Raw genomic sequence first — 15,905 nt, 5'->3', positions numbered from 1 at the left:
TCTGTACCCACAAAAAATCCTGGTGCGACCATGTGTCTTAAATGCTTTATATTTGTTATTGAAGAAACTTTTCCTAAAGACAAAGCACATTATCCTTGCTTTGTCAATATTAGTAAGCAGTAGTTCTGTGAAGGTCCTAAGCTGTGGTATTTGCCATTCCAAACCAGCGTCTCCTGTATCTTATCCTTTACCCTGGTTTTTGACAGAGATATTACTATTAAGAGTCTTGCTTGGGAAGGAAAAACACCTGGTATTGGTAATTATATTTCAGGGGTGGTACATATCCTTCACAAAACTGACAGATTGCCAGGCTGTTTACTGTATTCAGCATGCATCAGAATTTCAAAGTTTTATTTTTTACAGGGCCAGATACATAATGTTAGATGGACATATTATAGGTAAGCAGAACTTTAGAAAGTGAATGTGGGGGCGCAGGTGCCTCTGATGCAGCACCGTATGTGGCTAGGCACACAGCGTGCGTGTGGCAGTCATTTGTGGAGTGAATCCTTATTCTTTCCCACTATGGGTTCAGCCGACAAAGTATGTATGTCAATTTAAATAAATGTAGAAAAATACTAGCTGCAGGGAGGAGCTTCGCGCGCATCCAAGATGGTCGCGTGAGCACCGGGCTCCCCGGACCCTTGCCGCTCCTCGCAACTTATCCTGACATTATCCTGGATTTGTGGACGGATTCTGGAAGATGAACCTTGGCTGAATCCATAACTCTTTTCAGAACGTAAATCGGACCTGGGAGACCTGAAATACAGCGTCTTGCATTTTGGAGGCCCACCTGGAAGCTGTGCACGGTGCTTTGGTGAACCGTGGGGCCGGGGAGTAGTTGAACAACAACGGCATCGGAGCCTTGCCAATGACCGCGCCCCCACTTTCAGTTTCGCTTTTGCACTTCTGCATGGCCTGATCGAGGAGCTACTTCGCGCGGCTGGGGCGTCCTCCGGCCTTTGTACTGGACTGATTTGTGCCTTTTTCTCAACTCTTTCGAGCGGGCCCTCGGACAGTCTGTGTCTGATCTGCTGGCGCCCCTTAGCTATCGGTCCGGGCGGACCCCACCGGTGAGCATCGCTCAACATGGCGGGCAAGGGGGATCCCGAGAAACATCCCAGCGTGGGGGACCAGTCCAGAGTAACATCATGGATTGTTATACCCAGGGTAAAGGATCCCCCGGGCCAGCAAGTGCCGTCGTGGGGGACTCCGGTGGAGGCCCGTCCGTCCCCACGGAATTGTCGCTGCAGGACGTTATGGGCGCCATCAACGGCATAAGGGAGACCATCGCCCAGCAGTACGAGGCTCTGGCCCGTAAAATTGACTCGGTTGCCATTGATGTTACGTTAATTCGGGCAGATCTCTCTAAGACTAACAAGAGGGTTCAGTCGCTGGACTTGAGGACATCCACTCTTGTTACGGATGTATCAGACCTCCAGGTAACTCTTGGCGATCTAAAGTCGGCAAACGACACGATGTCCCGGCGGCTGGAGGATTTCGAAGGTCGGGCACGACGCAACAATATCCGTGTCATAGGTGTACCGGAGACTTCCGACAATCGTCCGGTGGACCTCATGATCGAAGATCTCATCCTCAATCATCTTGCTCCTTCAGGCCTGAGCAAGTTTTTCGCCGTGGAGCGTGCCCATCGTGTCCCGGGCGGTAGGCCTCGACCAGGAGCTCCCCCGAGGCCTATCATTGCAAAACTTTTTCATTACAGAGACCGGGATGCGATCCTGCAGGCCTCGAGGGTGCACGGCCCAGTTAAATATGAGAATTCCTCCATTAACTTCTTTCCGGACTTCACCCAACTCGTTCAGAAACAGAGAATGGGCTTTCAGGGGGTGAAGCGCCGTCTTCAAGATCTGGAACTCAAATACTCTATGCTTTTCCCTGCCAGGCTTCGTGTGGAATATGAAGATCGGACTATCTTTTTTGAACGCCCTGACACCGTGAGTGACTGGTTGGATTCCCTGCCGGACCGGGGCGAACGACCCGGCCGTACTGGCGGTGCCGAGGGCGGAGGGCCTCTGCAGGAATGATTCTTGGTCCTCCACTTTGACATTTCTTCTGCGCCCAGCCAGGTTCTACTTCAACTGTATATTTTGTCTATTAATGTTTCGTTTGGGTGCGGGCGGGGACGGGGCCCTTTCCTCCTCTAGGGTCTTTTTGTAGAATGGGATTGTTAGGGCGACAGGCACACTGCAAGTTGGGGGGGCTGTATAGTCCGCAGGGGTGCAGGGTGGGGGGAGTTGCAATGATCTGGGGGTGGGAGGGTGGCAGGGGTTGTTGGGTTGTGTGTTTTTTCCTTTCAAGGCGGTGTGTTTGTTCCTTTTCAGTTTCAGGTGTCTGGCTGCGTGCCCGGGGACTCCAGCTTCTTGTGTTGGGATGGAGGGGGACGGGTTGAAACTGATGTCTTGGAACGTCAACGGATTGGGGGACCGTATCAAACATGGGGTTGTGTTGCAATATTTGCGCCGATTGGCCCCTGATGTGGTATTTCTTCAAGAGACGCACTTGGTGGGCAATGTATGTCATGCTATGAACAGGGGGGGCTACCGACTGGTTGCACACTCTGGCTTCACCACTGGATCCAGTGGGGTGGGCATCTTGCTGCGATCTTCCCTCACGCTTGAGATTGACAAAGTCACTCTTGATGATAGAGGGCGCTATGCGTCCTTGACTGGACGGTGGGAGGGGCAGACTCTTTCATTGGTTTCGGTCTATGTTCCCCCGGGCCTCCAGACCTCCACTTTCTCGGATGTGGGTTGTATGTTACTCGAACTTCCTGACAGTCTCTTGCTTGTGGGTGGGGATTTTAATTCCGTGATTTCTGGCGAGTTGGATCGTTACACCCCCAGAGCCCTCTCTGCCGCCCAGGCGTGGCTCGGCGGGTTTTTGGACACTTTCGGTCTAGTGGACTGCTGGAGGTTGATACATCCGACACAGAGTCAGTACACATTCCACACCGGGGCCCACGGGAGTCTCTCCAGACTAGATTATTTTCTTATGCCCGTGGCCCAGACCACCCGGGTCCGGGAGGTTAAGCACCTGGCCCGGGGCATTTCCGATCATTCCCCATTGTGGCACCTCTTCGATACCGGGATGCGATCCGCCGGGCGGATCGCCCCCATTAACCCCTGGTACTTGCGTGACCCCAAGATTCTCAAGGGTCTCATTAAGTCGCTTCATCAGTATTTTCTTGAGAATGAGGGGTCCGTCTTGTCCTCAGTGTCCCTGTGGGAGGCTTTCAAAACGGTTCTCCGAGGACACGCCCTATCCCTGATCGTGGAGGCCAAGAAAGCTAAGAACGGGGAGGTGGTTGCGTTGGAGGCTGAGATATCGGGGTTGGAGGCTGCCTTGGGGACGGGTGTCACTCAGGACGGGCTCCACGCCTCAGCCTGAAGCAGTTCGAATATTAGTCTCTTGTTACGGATGCTGCTCGGACAATGTATAGGGAACAGCAGGGTAGACTGTATGATGCTGGGGATAAGGCGGGTAAATTGATTGCTTGGCTTGATAAGAAGGAGAGAGTGAATCGAGTGGTCAGACGTCGGAGGGAGTAAGTGTGACTGACCCTGGTGAGATTGTGGAGTGTTTTGCTGACTACTTCTGTGCTGTGTACTCCCCGGTGTCTGCTAGAGATGAGGCTGACTCTCGTCACTTGTTGAAGGATATTGCTTTGCCCTGCCTGTCGGTGGATGAGCGTGAGCAGATAGATGCCCCACTATCGGTCGACGAGATTGCTACCGCAATTCGTTCCCTTCGCTCAGGCAAGGCTATGGGCCCCAACGGACTCCCGATTGAACTCTATAAACTGCAACCGGATAAAATTGCGCCATTTCTCTGTCGTATGTTTTCGGAGTCGCTTGAACTTGGTTCTCTCCCTGATGACCAACGTCTGGCCACTATAGTCGTGATTCCCAAGGACGGTAAGCCTCGGGACCGTTGCACCTCGTACAGGCCTATTTCTCTGTTGAACGCCGAGCCGAAAATCCTTGCCAAGGTTCTTGCTAACCGCCTGCTTACTGTTATTTGTGATCTGGTGCATCCGGACCAATCCGGTTTTATCCCGCACCGGAATACGGCCCTTAACTTGCGGCGCCTACATGGCGTACTTGCAAGGGCGGAATATCTTTCAGAGCCGGCCATCTTGGTTTCCTTGGACGCCACGATGGCCTTTGATACGATAGAATGGCCGTATCTTTGGGCCACCCTGGCAAAGTTTGGCTTCGGGCGGGATTTATTAGTTGGGTTAAACTCTTATACGCTGCTCCGTTGGCACAGGTTGTCGTTAATGGTAGGGTTTCCCGGCCTTTCGTTCTTGGGAGGGGCACTAGGCAGGGGTGTCCGTTGTCTCCCCTGCTCTTCGCTTTGGCTTTGGAACCGCTCGCTGCTTGGCTTCGTTGGGAACCGTCGATAAGAGTGATCCAGTGGGCTCCTGGCTTCGAGGATCGTGTTTCGTTGTACGCGGACGACATTCTTTTGTACCTCACCTCACCACGTAAGTCACTCAATGTGCTCTTTGACATCCTCACTTCCTTCGGCAAGAACTCTGGTTTGATCATTAACTGGTCCAAATCTTGTGTCTATGCTATATCCGGTGGCTTTCCTCTCTTGCCTTCTCGTTTTCCCATTAAGGCGTCCCACTCCGGCTTTACGTACCTGGGGGTGTACGTCTCATTGGACCCGGCTGTCCGCTACGAGCATAATCTCCTCTCTCCACTTCGGAGATTGAGGTTAGACGTGGCCCGTTGGCGTAAGCTTCCCTTGTCTCCCCTCGGACGTGCGGCACTTTTTAAAATGATGTCTCTTCCCCGATTCCTTTACGCACTTCAGAACTCCTTTGATATTATTCCGGCGGCCTACTTCCGGGAAGTGGAGAGCTTACAAAGGAGACTTGTTTGGGATGGTCGTGCACGTATTGCTCTTGCAAAACTGACTCTCCCCTGGTATGACGGGGGCATTGCGCTCCCGGACATCAGGAGGTACTATTGGGCTTCCCAGCTATCGGCTATTAACCACGCAACGTACGCACCTGGTCCGAATCCGGCTTTCGAAATGGATAGATTTTTGTTGCCTGGCGGCAACTTTAACAGGGCGCTTTACTCTCGATCGGCTGGGAGGAACTTAACCGGTCCCACTAAGATTGCAGTATGCTCGTGGAAGGCTGCGAATGTGGCCATGGGCTGGAATGATCGTTTGACGGGTGCGACCCCCTTGTTTGCGTCTGAAAGACTGGGAAGCCTTTGGACGACGAAGGGCTTTGAGCGTTGGGACACGATTGGCATCAGCAGAGTAGGTGACCTCTGGGTGAAGGGTGCGGTTAAATCCTTTGCTGCGCTGCAGTGTGAGTACGAATTGAGTGAGAGGGAGTTCTTTCGGTACGTTCAGGTTCGGCACGCCTTGCTCTCGGCCTTCGGGGCTGAGACTGCAGTCCCTGTGTCTTCGCCACTCGAGGACCGCATACTCGACGGTCACTTGCCCGACAGTACTATTTCCCTTATCTATAAAAAACTAATAAACATTCGGGCGGATCTCCTCGTGCGTCTTCGGGAGGCGTGGATCGGGGATGGGGTGGAACTGGACGATGAGGATTGGCAGTCTGCGCTGTCCTTCCCTAAGGAGGTGGCCATACCCGCACGTCTCCGTCTTGTCCAGCTTAAAATTCTCCACCGTGTCTACGTGACGGGCCCTCGTTTAGTTTTGATGGGTTTTTCTGCAGACGGGCTCTGTAGGCGCGGCTGTGGGCTCAGCGCCACTTTTCTCCATGTTCTCTGGGAGTGCTGTGAGGTGGCGGAGTATTGGCGCCGGGTGCATGCTGTCATGGAATGTGTCACTGGGGTCGCTCTGTTGCCTGAGGTTCGCCGATGTTTGCTGAACGTGTGGGAGCCTAATGACTATAATGTGGCTCAGACTCGGTGGGCGGCCCTTGGGAACATGGTTGCTAAGAGGGACATCGCACAGCTTTGGGGTTCCCGGCGGCCTCCCACCGTGTCAGTATGGAAGGAGAACATGGATTGGTGCATGTGCAGAGAGAAGACTGTGTATGTGGCTCGGGGTAAGCCGGGGGCGTGGGGTAGAATCTGGGGTCAGTGGAACGCGTACCGAGGGAACATCTGCACACCCCCCCTCGTGGACACATCTGATGCTGCCTTGTCCCCCTGATCCTGAGGTTCCCGGACTATTACATTTTACCTGTAGATGGTTGTGGCTCTCCCGTCGCCCCCACCTCCCCCTTGATCATCCTCGTTTACCACCCGAGGGTGGAGTAGGTATTGTGTGGTCCCACGGCTGTGGTTAGACGCCCCCTTTTTCGATGGTTTCCGCCTTGCTTTATGGTGTTATTTTATTTTTCTTTCTTTGTTTGTATTTCTAAAATTTCTGTATCCTGATAACCTCTGAGGTGCACACAGTAATTTGTTAATTCGGCTGAGCCCCAGGGGGCCTATTACTGCCTTGATGTTGTTGAACATGTATATATTAGCGGCCGGCCCTGGTGGTTGTAGGCCCATGTTTGTATTGAGTTTTTATGTGCAATAAAGGTTTTCGCACAAAAAACACAAAAAAAAAAATACTAGCTGCAGCGCCTTTTTTGGATTGCAACAAAAATAAATGTGGATAAATACAGATAAAATGACCCAAAAATAAATATGGATAAATACAGATGGAAATGTTAAAAAACATAAATACCATAAAACCGGGAGCCCTATTTATAGTGCATGCAAGCCTAGTTCGATACATCAAACGACATTGGGCACCCCAGGAGACAGAACCTATTACAAACGAGCTAGTTCACCTAATATACTTTATGGGAACGGGTAGGCACTTAATCTGTTGGTTTTATCAGGGGATCTGCGCACACCAACCATCTCTTCTTGGTCAGGTGCGTCTCAAGTGGGAGCACGACATTAATAGGCCAGTTGTAGAGAAAGAATGGAAAACAATTCTAGAGTACCCCAAACGAGTATCCCGCAATACACATTTTAAATTCATCCAACACAGGAGAACTCAGCGAGCATACCTGACACCATTTAAGTTACACTCCGTATACTCTAACACCATGGCGTCCTGCCCTAGTTGTGCAGAGCAGGAGTCAGACTTAATCCACATGCTATGGTCCTGCAGTAGGCTACTAAAAAACTGGAATGAGGTGATGGCAGCCTTGGGGGAGGTGACAGGCGAGATGGAGTGGCACTCAGTTGACACATGCATATTGGGCCTTTACCAGCGACGTAAGGGAAAAGAGGTCCAAGCCAAATTCAGGGACTTAGCTCTCATCCTAGCGAAAAGAGGCATTACTACAAGATGGAAGTCATCAACCCCCCCCTTACATACAGTCTTGGAAGGAAGAAGTCGAAAGATGGGTGTTAGCGGAAAGCATGGCCATCCTCAGAGAGGAACCTAAGGGACTCCGGTAGAGACCTATTGCTCTGAGCTAGGACAGCTTATTAGAATCCTTTAAAACATTAGATGTGTTGAACTCATAAAGACAGAAGCGTTAGTAAAATCATAAAAACCATACTACAAATAGGAACCTTATACCAGCCCCAGTTCGGGGAACCCAGCCATTGTTCCAAATCCTAGCTCACTTTAACACTAGCACCCTCCTAAATGCCAGCATCAATTTAGCCGAATTGGTGGCGACTGCAGGCCCTTTTCGCCACCACAGATAGTGCCTTGTGTAGCTATGTGGAGATCCCAAAGTGTGGCGGTCGGACAACCCCGAACAGCAAGTCCTTCGCCCGTCAGCAGGGGGTAGGGGCTAGTTTGGTTATCTCATGGTTTTAGTGAGTCCTTTGCATAAGCAGACTCTGAGCGCCTGGAGGGAGATCTCAGTGGTTCATTCAGCCTGTTGATATTGCACATATAACCGTGTCCGTCACGAGTATAATGTGACTATACCATGTATAATGTCTGTAAACATACAGCAGCCGAATGCTGCAGTTCGCACAAATGTAATAACAATAGATGCCACAGAAATGTCATTACCTGAAAAACTCAATAACGTTTGTTTAAAAAAAAAAAAAAATCAGACAGAAAGATAATATAACTGCCCTTTATTTAAAAATCAAGCGGCCCCATTTGAGAAATATCAGAAGGTGCCAAATAAATATAAATCCTGTTAGTTTAATTCAATATTTAATTTCTCAGTAATGACATGCTTTCTTCTGACACCGGAGTCATCTTGTACCTCAGATTTCCCACCAAAAAACGTCTTTGCCACTCCAAAGCAATTCCTATCCACAAATGACAAAAGTCAGCACACACCACATCATCCAATAGACAGAAGTAGTGCAAGCATAGTTGTGAAATACAGTTATGAAATATAGAAATAGAATGAAGACGACTGCCAATATGTAAACTCCACAGTCACATGTGGCCGTTAGCAAAGGACCAACACCATACCATTAGGGGACCGACACCATAGCTCATTATAGAGCACTATAATGTTGCAGTGTACCATAGAAACAGGCGAAAGCTTCACACAAGCAGCGACCACTAGGAGACTTCCATCTAGAACCACTGTGTCAGCAGACAGCCATCAGCTCTTAATATTAGATGTAGGATAAATATAATGAGTTCCTGTAGTTGGTATCTTTTAGTGCTACAAACCAAAGTACAAAACATCACATTTGCACTCTGAAGACGTATTGGTTTTGTCAACAAGGGCTCCGCATACTTCAGAATTGTTTTCAGGGAACATGATGATGGTTCATTAAAAATCTGCATTTCATTATAGTTTCTGAGCTAAATATGTTTTATGGAATAGTTTTAAACTTTACATGTAATACAAATAAACAAAGCAAAACACACGCTCTAGCTAAATAAAAAGTTTACAACTTGATATACAGTTACAAATTAACCGAATAACATAATTAGCAACATCTACTCTTCAAGAGTATTGATGACCCCGATTTGACTTCTCTTTCACTCATTTACGGGGTGCACAGTCAATTTACACCGCTCTCCTCTCTGCACGGTGTCTAACAGTAGGAGCATGCACACGGGCGTCATAACGTGCAGCGTGACAGCAAATAGCAAAGCAGGAGTGAAAATCCCTGCAAAACAGAGGCTGTTTTTGCGGCAGAGTCGAGATATTCGAAATGGTAAGCATTGTACAAGGGGGGGCTACGCTGGCATTGGAGGAAGACGTGCTCATGTAGAGCTCCATCAGCGGCTCCCCATGTTGGCCTAAAAATAAATATCCATGCACATTGATCCGCCGGGGCTGTGTTTGGCCGCAACAGCTGCTGAACCTGCTCTGCAGCCCCGCTGCGAGTTTCTGGGTGATCGGGCTGAATTCTCTGCACCGAGACCTGCAGACTTTCCTGCGGCCCGACGAGATACTGCTGGGCCGGCACGGCCGCTCACGTGGGTCTCGGGGACTGGCCCCGCCCACCAGGCCTTGCACTGTGGCGCACTCGGCCGCTCTCCGCCCTACAGGAGCCGCACTGCCTAGGAGACTGCCACCCGATGCCTGCTGACCTGGAGCGGATTCTTTGGCGCTGCCGTCGGTCTGCTTTCCTGCAGACAAAGCTGTGGCGAAGGCGGGAGATCTGCGTTGTGGCCAGACCATGAGCCCCTCATCGGAATTGTGGCCAGACCATGAGCCCCTCATCGGAACCGTGCTGGAACTGAGCTGACGTCAGCGGCTGACACCGGAGCCTGCCTGGACCCCTGCGGTGAGTGCCTACTCCAGAAGCCCGCGTCTGGGCTGTGGTCTCCGTCCACCTGCAGTCCCGGCGGGCCTCTGGTCTGTGGGGTGTCCTGTGTGGCCTGGTGAAATGGCCCCTGCCTGCTGTGGCTGAAGTACGTGGCGCAGCAGCCACGCGCGACCGCAATTGAACTGGGCTGACGTTGCAGCGGCCTGTGGTGCGCCTGCCAGTGCCCATGAGATATTCAGGGAGGTCAGAATTGCAGTATAGCCCTGCAGCCAGAGGTTTGGGGTCTAGGAGGTGGGCATGTTCTGGTCGGCTCACTCATGACTCAGCCCCGATGTACTGCCCCAGAACTGGTCCCCGTGAGTCGCTGACATGTATTGCCACTGACTGAGTCTGCTAGAAGGCTGCACACTGTTGGCGTTGAGGGGTGAAGACGTGGAGATACAGGAGACAATATTGTACATGCAAATACTGGAGGTGATCCCTTGGGTACAGCGACAGAACCCAACTGTGTTGCTACAACTCGACTGGATGCTTTTTTAATGTGTGTCAGCCCCATCATATGGACACCCCTAGATCGATGTCGCAGGGCAGACGAATTAAAACGAGCGTGACTGGCACACCGGCTCCACCCCCACAAACAAGAGCTAAGGCAGGCAAAATGGCAGATACAGAATCTCCGGCCCTCATGACCAGCAAGTTAGATGCGGTCCTGGGAGCAGTGGAAAAACTAGGGGAAACCTTGAACCACACCCGTACTGCTTTGGAAAGCAAAATTGATAACGCAGTCATTGACCTAACGCTTCTCCATGCAGACCATCGCAAACTAGCGGACCGCACTGATGCGCTTGAAACCACGGCGGCGGAACTGACTCCTTGGGTGGCAGCAGCGGACAAGCATATACAACACCTCCTCAACAGAGTGGACTTTCTCGAGGACAGGGCAGAAGACGCAGAAGGCCGGGCCCGACGCAACAACGTACGAGTGGTAGGTCTGCCGGAGGGAACAGAGGGGAGGAATCCTGTCACCTACGTAGAATCATGGCTGCGTGCCCTCTTGCCAGATGAGGCCCTCATCCAGCATTTTGTGTCAGAGAGAGCGCACCGGGTGCCAGCCAGACCCCTGCCATCGGGGTCCAGTCCCAGACCACTCTTGATCCGTCTGTTGAATTATAGAGCCAGAGACACAATATTGCAGGAAACCAGGAAACTGCACGAGATTCAAGTGGACAATCAAAAGGTAATGTTCTGTTCGAGGCATATGAGCTGCAGATTACACACTTTTGCATAGATCGCCATCTGGTGTTGGGCCCGGATGTTTGCAGTTTGTTTTTCCTCTTGGAAAGTCTTTGGAAGTCATGAGGTCGGTGACTCCTCCCTTGGTTCGTATTGCGCATGGGCTTCGGCTCCATCCTCAGATTGTTTTTTTCCGCCATCGGGCTCGGATGTAATACTTCGCGCTCCGGGTCCGAACATTCCAGTTCGACAATCGAAGCAGAATCCTCGCTCTCCGCGGTATTGTTCTTCGACACACCTTCGATTCCAGTCATCGACGGCGGCCTTTGGGCCTATCCAGGCTCCGGTCCCGGCTGATGGAAAGAACTCCATTCAAGAAGTGCCCTCGATGTGGGTCCATTTCCCCCACACCGATCTTCATGAGGTGTGCAACCTCTGCCTCTCCCATGAACACGAGGCTCGAGACTGTCCCACCTGCAAGTCTTTTAGATCCAAAAAGACTATTCGAGATCGAAGGGCCAGACGGAAAATGGCGCACTCTTCGACTTCCGTTCCAGTCGACATCTTCGGGGACGACGTCGAAGCTCCGGGACAACAGCACACCGAAGAGGACCTAGTCAGTGCTTCCGAAGCCGACGACTCAGATGTGGAGGACATCACCCCGGCGCAGAGGGTCGTGAGTAAAATACCCCCCCCACACCCGCGCCGACACCCAAAAAGGCTTCGGTCACGCCTTCGCCTCCGGGCCTAGGCAAGACCAAAGACACTGCTTCGAACACCCCACCTTCGGGCCCGGTGAAGAAGCCAAGTAAGCCTTCCGGCGGCTCGAGCCAGCCTGCCAGCGGTGCCGAAAAACACCCTTTGGCACCGAAGAAAAGATCGGCCTCTACCTCGACACCGAGCCCCGTACCAAAGCCCTCGGTGTCCAAACCCAGCCTCTCGGTGCTGACCAAACATCATAAGGCCCTCGGCACCGACACTCCCGCGCCGAAGCCTGTCTCGGCACCGAACAAAAAATCGGAGGTTCCAAAAAAGCACGGCACAGACAAGCCTAAAAAGCTATCGGCCCCGAAAACGTCGGCGCCGACCGAACAACCAGTGTCGCAAGAACTTTTTACACCGGATCCTTTGCAAAAGACACTTTCCAAGGATCCAAAAACTGGACATTTGGCACTGTCTTCTAAAAAGAGACATTTGGACAAACCAGCTCCACCTCCAAAGAGGAAGGACTGTGCTACCTCCCCTTTCAGAGTGCCTTCCCCACCTCCTCCACCCTCTCCACCTCCGCCCCCTCCACCTTCTCCACCCCTGCCTCATCGCTCTCCAACCCCGTCTCCAGACCATGATGATCAGGGGGACCCATACTACGACCTACCAGATGTGCCACAAGACCCCACCCCTACAGGATCCCCAGACCCCTGGGATGATTATAATAATCCAGACATTCCAGATGTCCCACAAGATGACCTTATCCATCCAGGCCATCTCCACCAGAAGACTCACTAGGTTTTCACCACCTACTTCAGAGGGCGGCACATTATCACGGGGTAGAGCTACACACTGACCCAGTAGGGAAGATTTCCTCCTAGACACCTTTGATAATGCACATAGGTCTACTGCTATACTACCTATGCTCAAAGGGGTAATAAAACATGCGCCAGAGGTTTTTAAAGACCCAGTCAGGGCTAGGGTCCTAAACCCACGCATAGAGAAAAACTATAAAGCCTCCCCCACAGATCCTGCATACATCAAAGGGCCAGCGCCACTGGATTCCCTAGTGGTATCCACTGCAAGGAAAAGTTCTAATTCCCAGGCATCAGGCGAAGCACCACCGCCTGACAAAGAGTCAAAGCTCCTGGACACGTCAGGAAAACGCACTGCATCCCAGGCAGCCAATATATGGCGTATCTCCAACACTCAAGCGCTATTGGCCAGATACGACAGAGCGCATTATGATGAACTAGAAACCATCATGCACCATCTCCCATAAAAATATAAAAATAGGGCCAATGAATTAATTCAAGAGGGTAAGACCATAACTAATACCTCTATACGCTGTGCCTTGGACGCAGCAGACACAGCCTCCAGGGCCATTAACACTAGTGTCCTCCTCCGTCGACATGCTTGGCTGAGAGTTTCAGGCTTTAAACCTGAGGTACAAGCCTCCATATTAAACCATCCATTTGATCAGGAACATTTATTCGGTCCAAAGATAGATGAGGCCCTCGAGAAGATGAAGAAAGACACAGATACGGCGAAATCTATGGGAGCCCTACAGTCACACCCTCCTAGGCGCTCCTTTCGCCGCTCTTCCTTTCGGGGCACGGGCAGAGGCTACTCCTCAGATAGTGCGTCCACGTCCTACAAATCCCCTCCTCAGTCCACCTTCACAAAAGGTTATCAAAGAGGCGGATATAGAGGCAATAACAATAAAGGCAGAGGCAAAACAAATACCGCCCGCTCTGCCACACCGCCTACCCAATGACTTTCCCCTGCTCCCTCCAGACCATCCCACTCCGGTCGGGGGCAGACTACAAAATTTCCTTCACGTCTGGGAGTCCATCACATCAGACAAATGGGTGACCCAAATTATTCGTTCAGGGTACTGCCTAGAACTCACATCTACCCCCCCCAACATTCCACCCAGGCAACGCCCAATGTCACAAGAACATTCCACGTTACTAAAACAGGAGGTAATCTCCCTCCTACAAAAACACGCAATAGAACAGGTCCCCCACGATCAGCAAAATGTAGGGGTCTACTCCCTATATTTTCTGATACCAAAAAGAGACGAGGCTCTACGACCTATCTTCGATCTACGGGCTCTAAACACATACATACATTCGGACCATTTTCACATGGTAACACTTCAGCAGGTACTTCCGCTCCTCTCCCAGAACGACTTTCTCACCACACTGGACTTGAAAGACGCATACTTTCACATTCCGGTACACCATGCCCACAGAAAGTACCTCAGATTCGTAGTGGACGGGCAACACTACCAGTTCAAGGTGCTCTCATTCGGGGTCACAACAGCACCACGGGTATTCACCAAGTGCCTAGCGGTAGTGGCGGCACATCTCAGAAGACAGCACATTCACGTCTTTCCGTATCTGGACGACTGGCTGATAAAAGCCGCGTCCTACAACCAATGTGTACACCACACCGCCTCTACAATCCAACTACCTAACCAACTAGGCTTCACGGTGAACCACCAAAAGTCCCAGCTAACACCATCCCACATAAAGCAATACCTCGGTGCCACCATAGACACCTCAAAAGCCATAGCCTACCCCAATCCGGCCAGGATTGCAAGCATTCAGGCTTTACGTCAAAAATTCATACTTCAACACTCCCTCCCAGCAAGCGTGTTTATGCAACTGATAGGGATGATGGCCTCTTGCATTTTCATAGTGCCTCATGCAAGACTCCAGATGCGTCCACTCCAAGAGTGCTTAGCGCGCCAATGGAACCAGGCCCAGGGGCAACTGACAGATCTGGTGTTGGTAGACGGTCGCACCCATCGCTCTCTGCAGTGGTGGAACACCACAAATCTTTCCAGAGGTCGACCGTTCCTGGACCCGGTTCCACAAATAATCCTGACAACAGACGCATCGCTCTCCGGTTGGGGAGCTCATCTACTACACCTCACAGTGCAGGGCATATGGACGCCGCAACAAAAGTTACTCCACATCAATCATCTGGAGTTACTGGCAATCTTTCTAGCCCTAAAATCCTTTCACACACAGATTTTAGGCAGGCAGTCCTTATCCGCACAGACAACATGACCGCCAGGTACTACATCCAAAAACAAGGTGGCACACACTCTCCACAGCTCTCTCAACTAGCACAGAGCATATGGAGATGGGCAATTCCACACAAAATCTTTCTCCTAGCCCAGCATGTCCCAGGAGTCCAAACACCATGGCAGATCTGCTCAGCAGACAGACGCAGCAGATCCACGAGTGGGAACTTCACCCGCAGGTTCGTCACCCGTTCTTTCAGATGTGGGGGCATCCACAGATAGACCTATTCGCCACCCACGAAAACAAAAAATGCCCAAGCTTTGCCGCCAGATACCCACACCCATTGTCCAAAGGCAATGCGATATGGATGAACTGTTCAGGCAAATTTGCATACGCCTTTCCACCTCTCTCACTAATTCCATTAGTGGTGCGAAAGCTACAACAGCACTCCCTCACACTCATTCTAGTAGCCCCAACATGGGCCAGCCAACCGTGGTACACCATGCTGCTGGAACTCTCAGTAGTGCCACACCAAAAATTACACCTCTCACCATGCCACCTAACCCAGAACCATGGAGAGATCAGACACCCGGACCCAGCTCAGCTCAACCTTGCGATCTGGCTCCTGAGATCCTAGAATTCGGATACCTTAACCTTCCCCCCGACTGTATGAACGTTATCAGAGAGGCTAGACGCCCTACCACTAGAGCCTGCTACGCTGCCAAGTGGAAAAGACTTGTTGTTTATTGCCATAACAACACAATCAACCCTCTAGACGCATCCATACAGCACATCATATGCTACTTACTACATCTACAAAGATGTAACCTAGCATATACATCCATTCGGCTACACCTCGCAGCAATTGCCGCTTACCTACAAAACAGACAGCACCTATCACTTTTCAGAGTGCCTGCCATTAAAGCCTTAATGGAAGGCCTAAAATGAATAATTCCCCCCAGAGTGCCACCCTCACCTGTGTGGAACTTAAATATAGTGCTCACAAGGCTAATGGGACCGCCTTTCGAACCTTTGCATAAATGCGAACTGCAATTCCTCACCTGGAAAACAGCTTTCCTTGTAGCCATCACCTCCCTTAGAAGGGTCAGTGAAATACAAGCACTTACCATACAATAACCTTTTCTCCAAATGCACCCGAACAAGGTTGTCCTCCGTACCAACCCAAAATTCCTACCCAAAGTCATCTCACCCTTTCATCTAAACCAATCGGTAAAATTACAGTTTTTTGTTCTCGCAA

The 15,905-nt window shown here is 51.1% G+C and overlaps 1 protein-coding gene across 1 annotated transcript in view; it reads left to right on the top strand.

Moving 5' to 3' along the window:
* The window catches only part of SCUBE3 (signal peptide, CUB domain and EGF like domain containing 3), a 1,455,403-nt gene that overhangs the window by 887,583 nt on the left and 551,915 nt on the right, over window positions 1-15,905 (top strand). The window lies entirely within an intron of this gene.

The sequence above is a fragment of the Triturus cristatus genome, chromosome 1_1 (genome assembly GCF_964204655.1).
Source record: "Triturus cristatus chromosome 1_1, aTriCri1.1, whole genome shotgun sequence".
NCBI lineage: Eukaryota > Metazoa > Chordata > Amphibia > Caudata > Salamandridae > Triturus > Triturus cristatus.
This window is presented reverse-complemented; position numbering and strand designations above follow the sequence as displayed.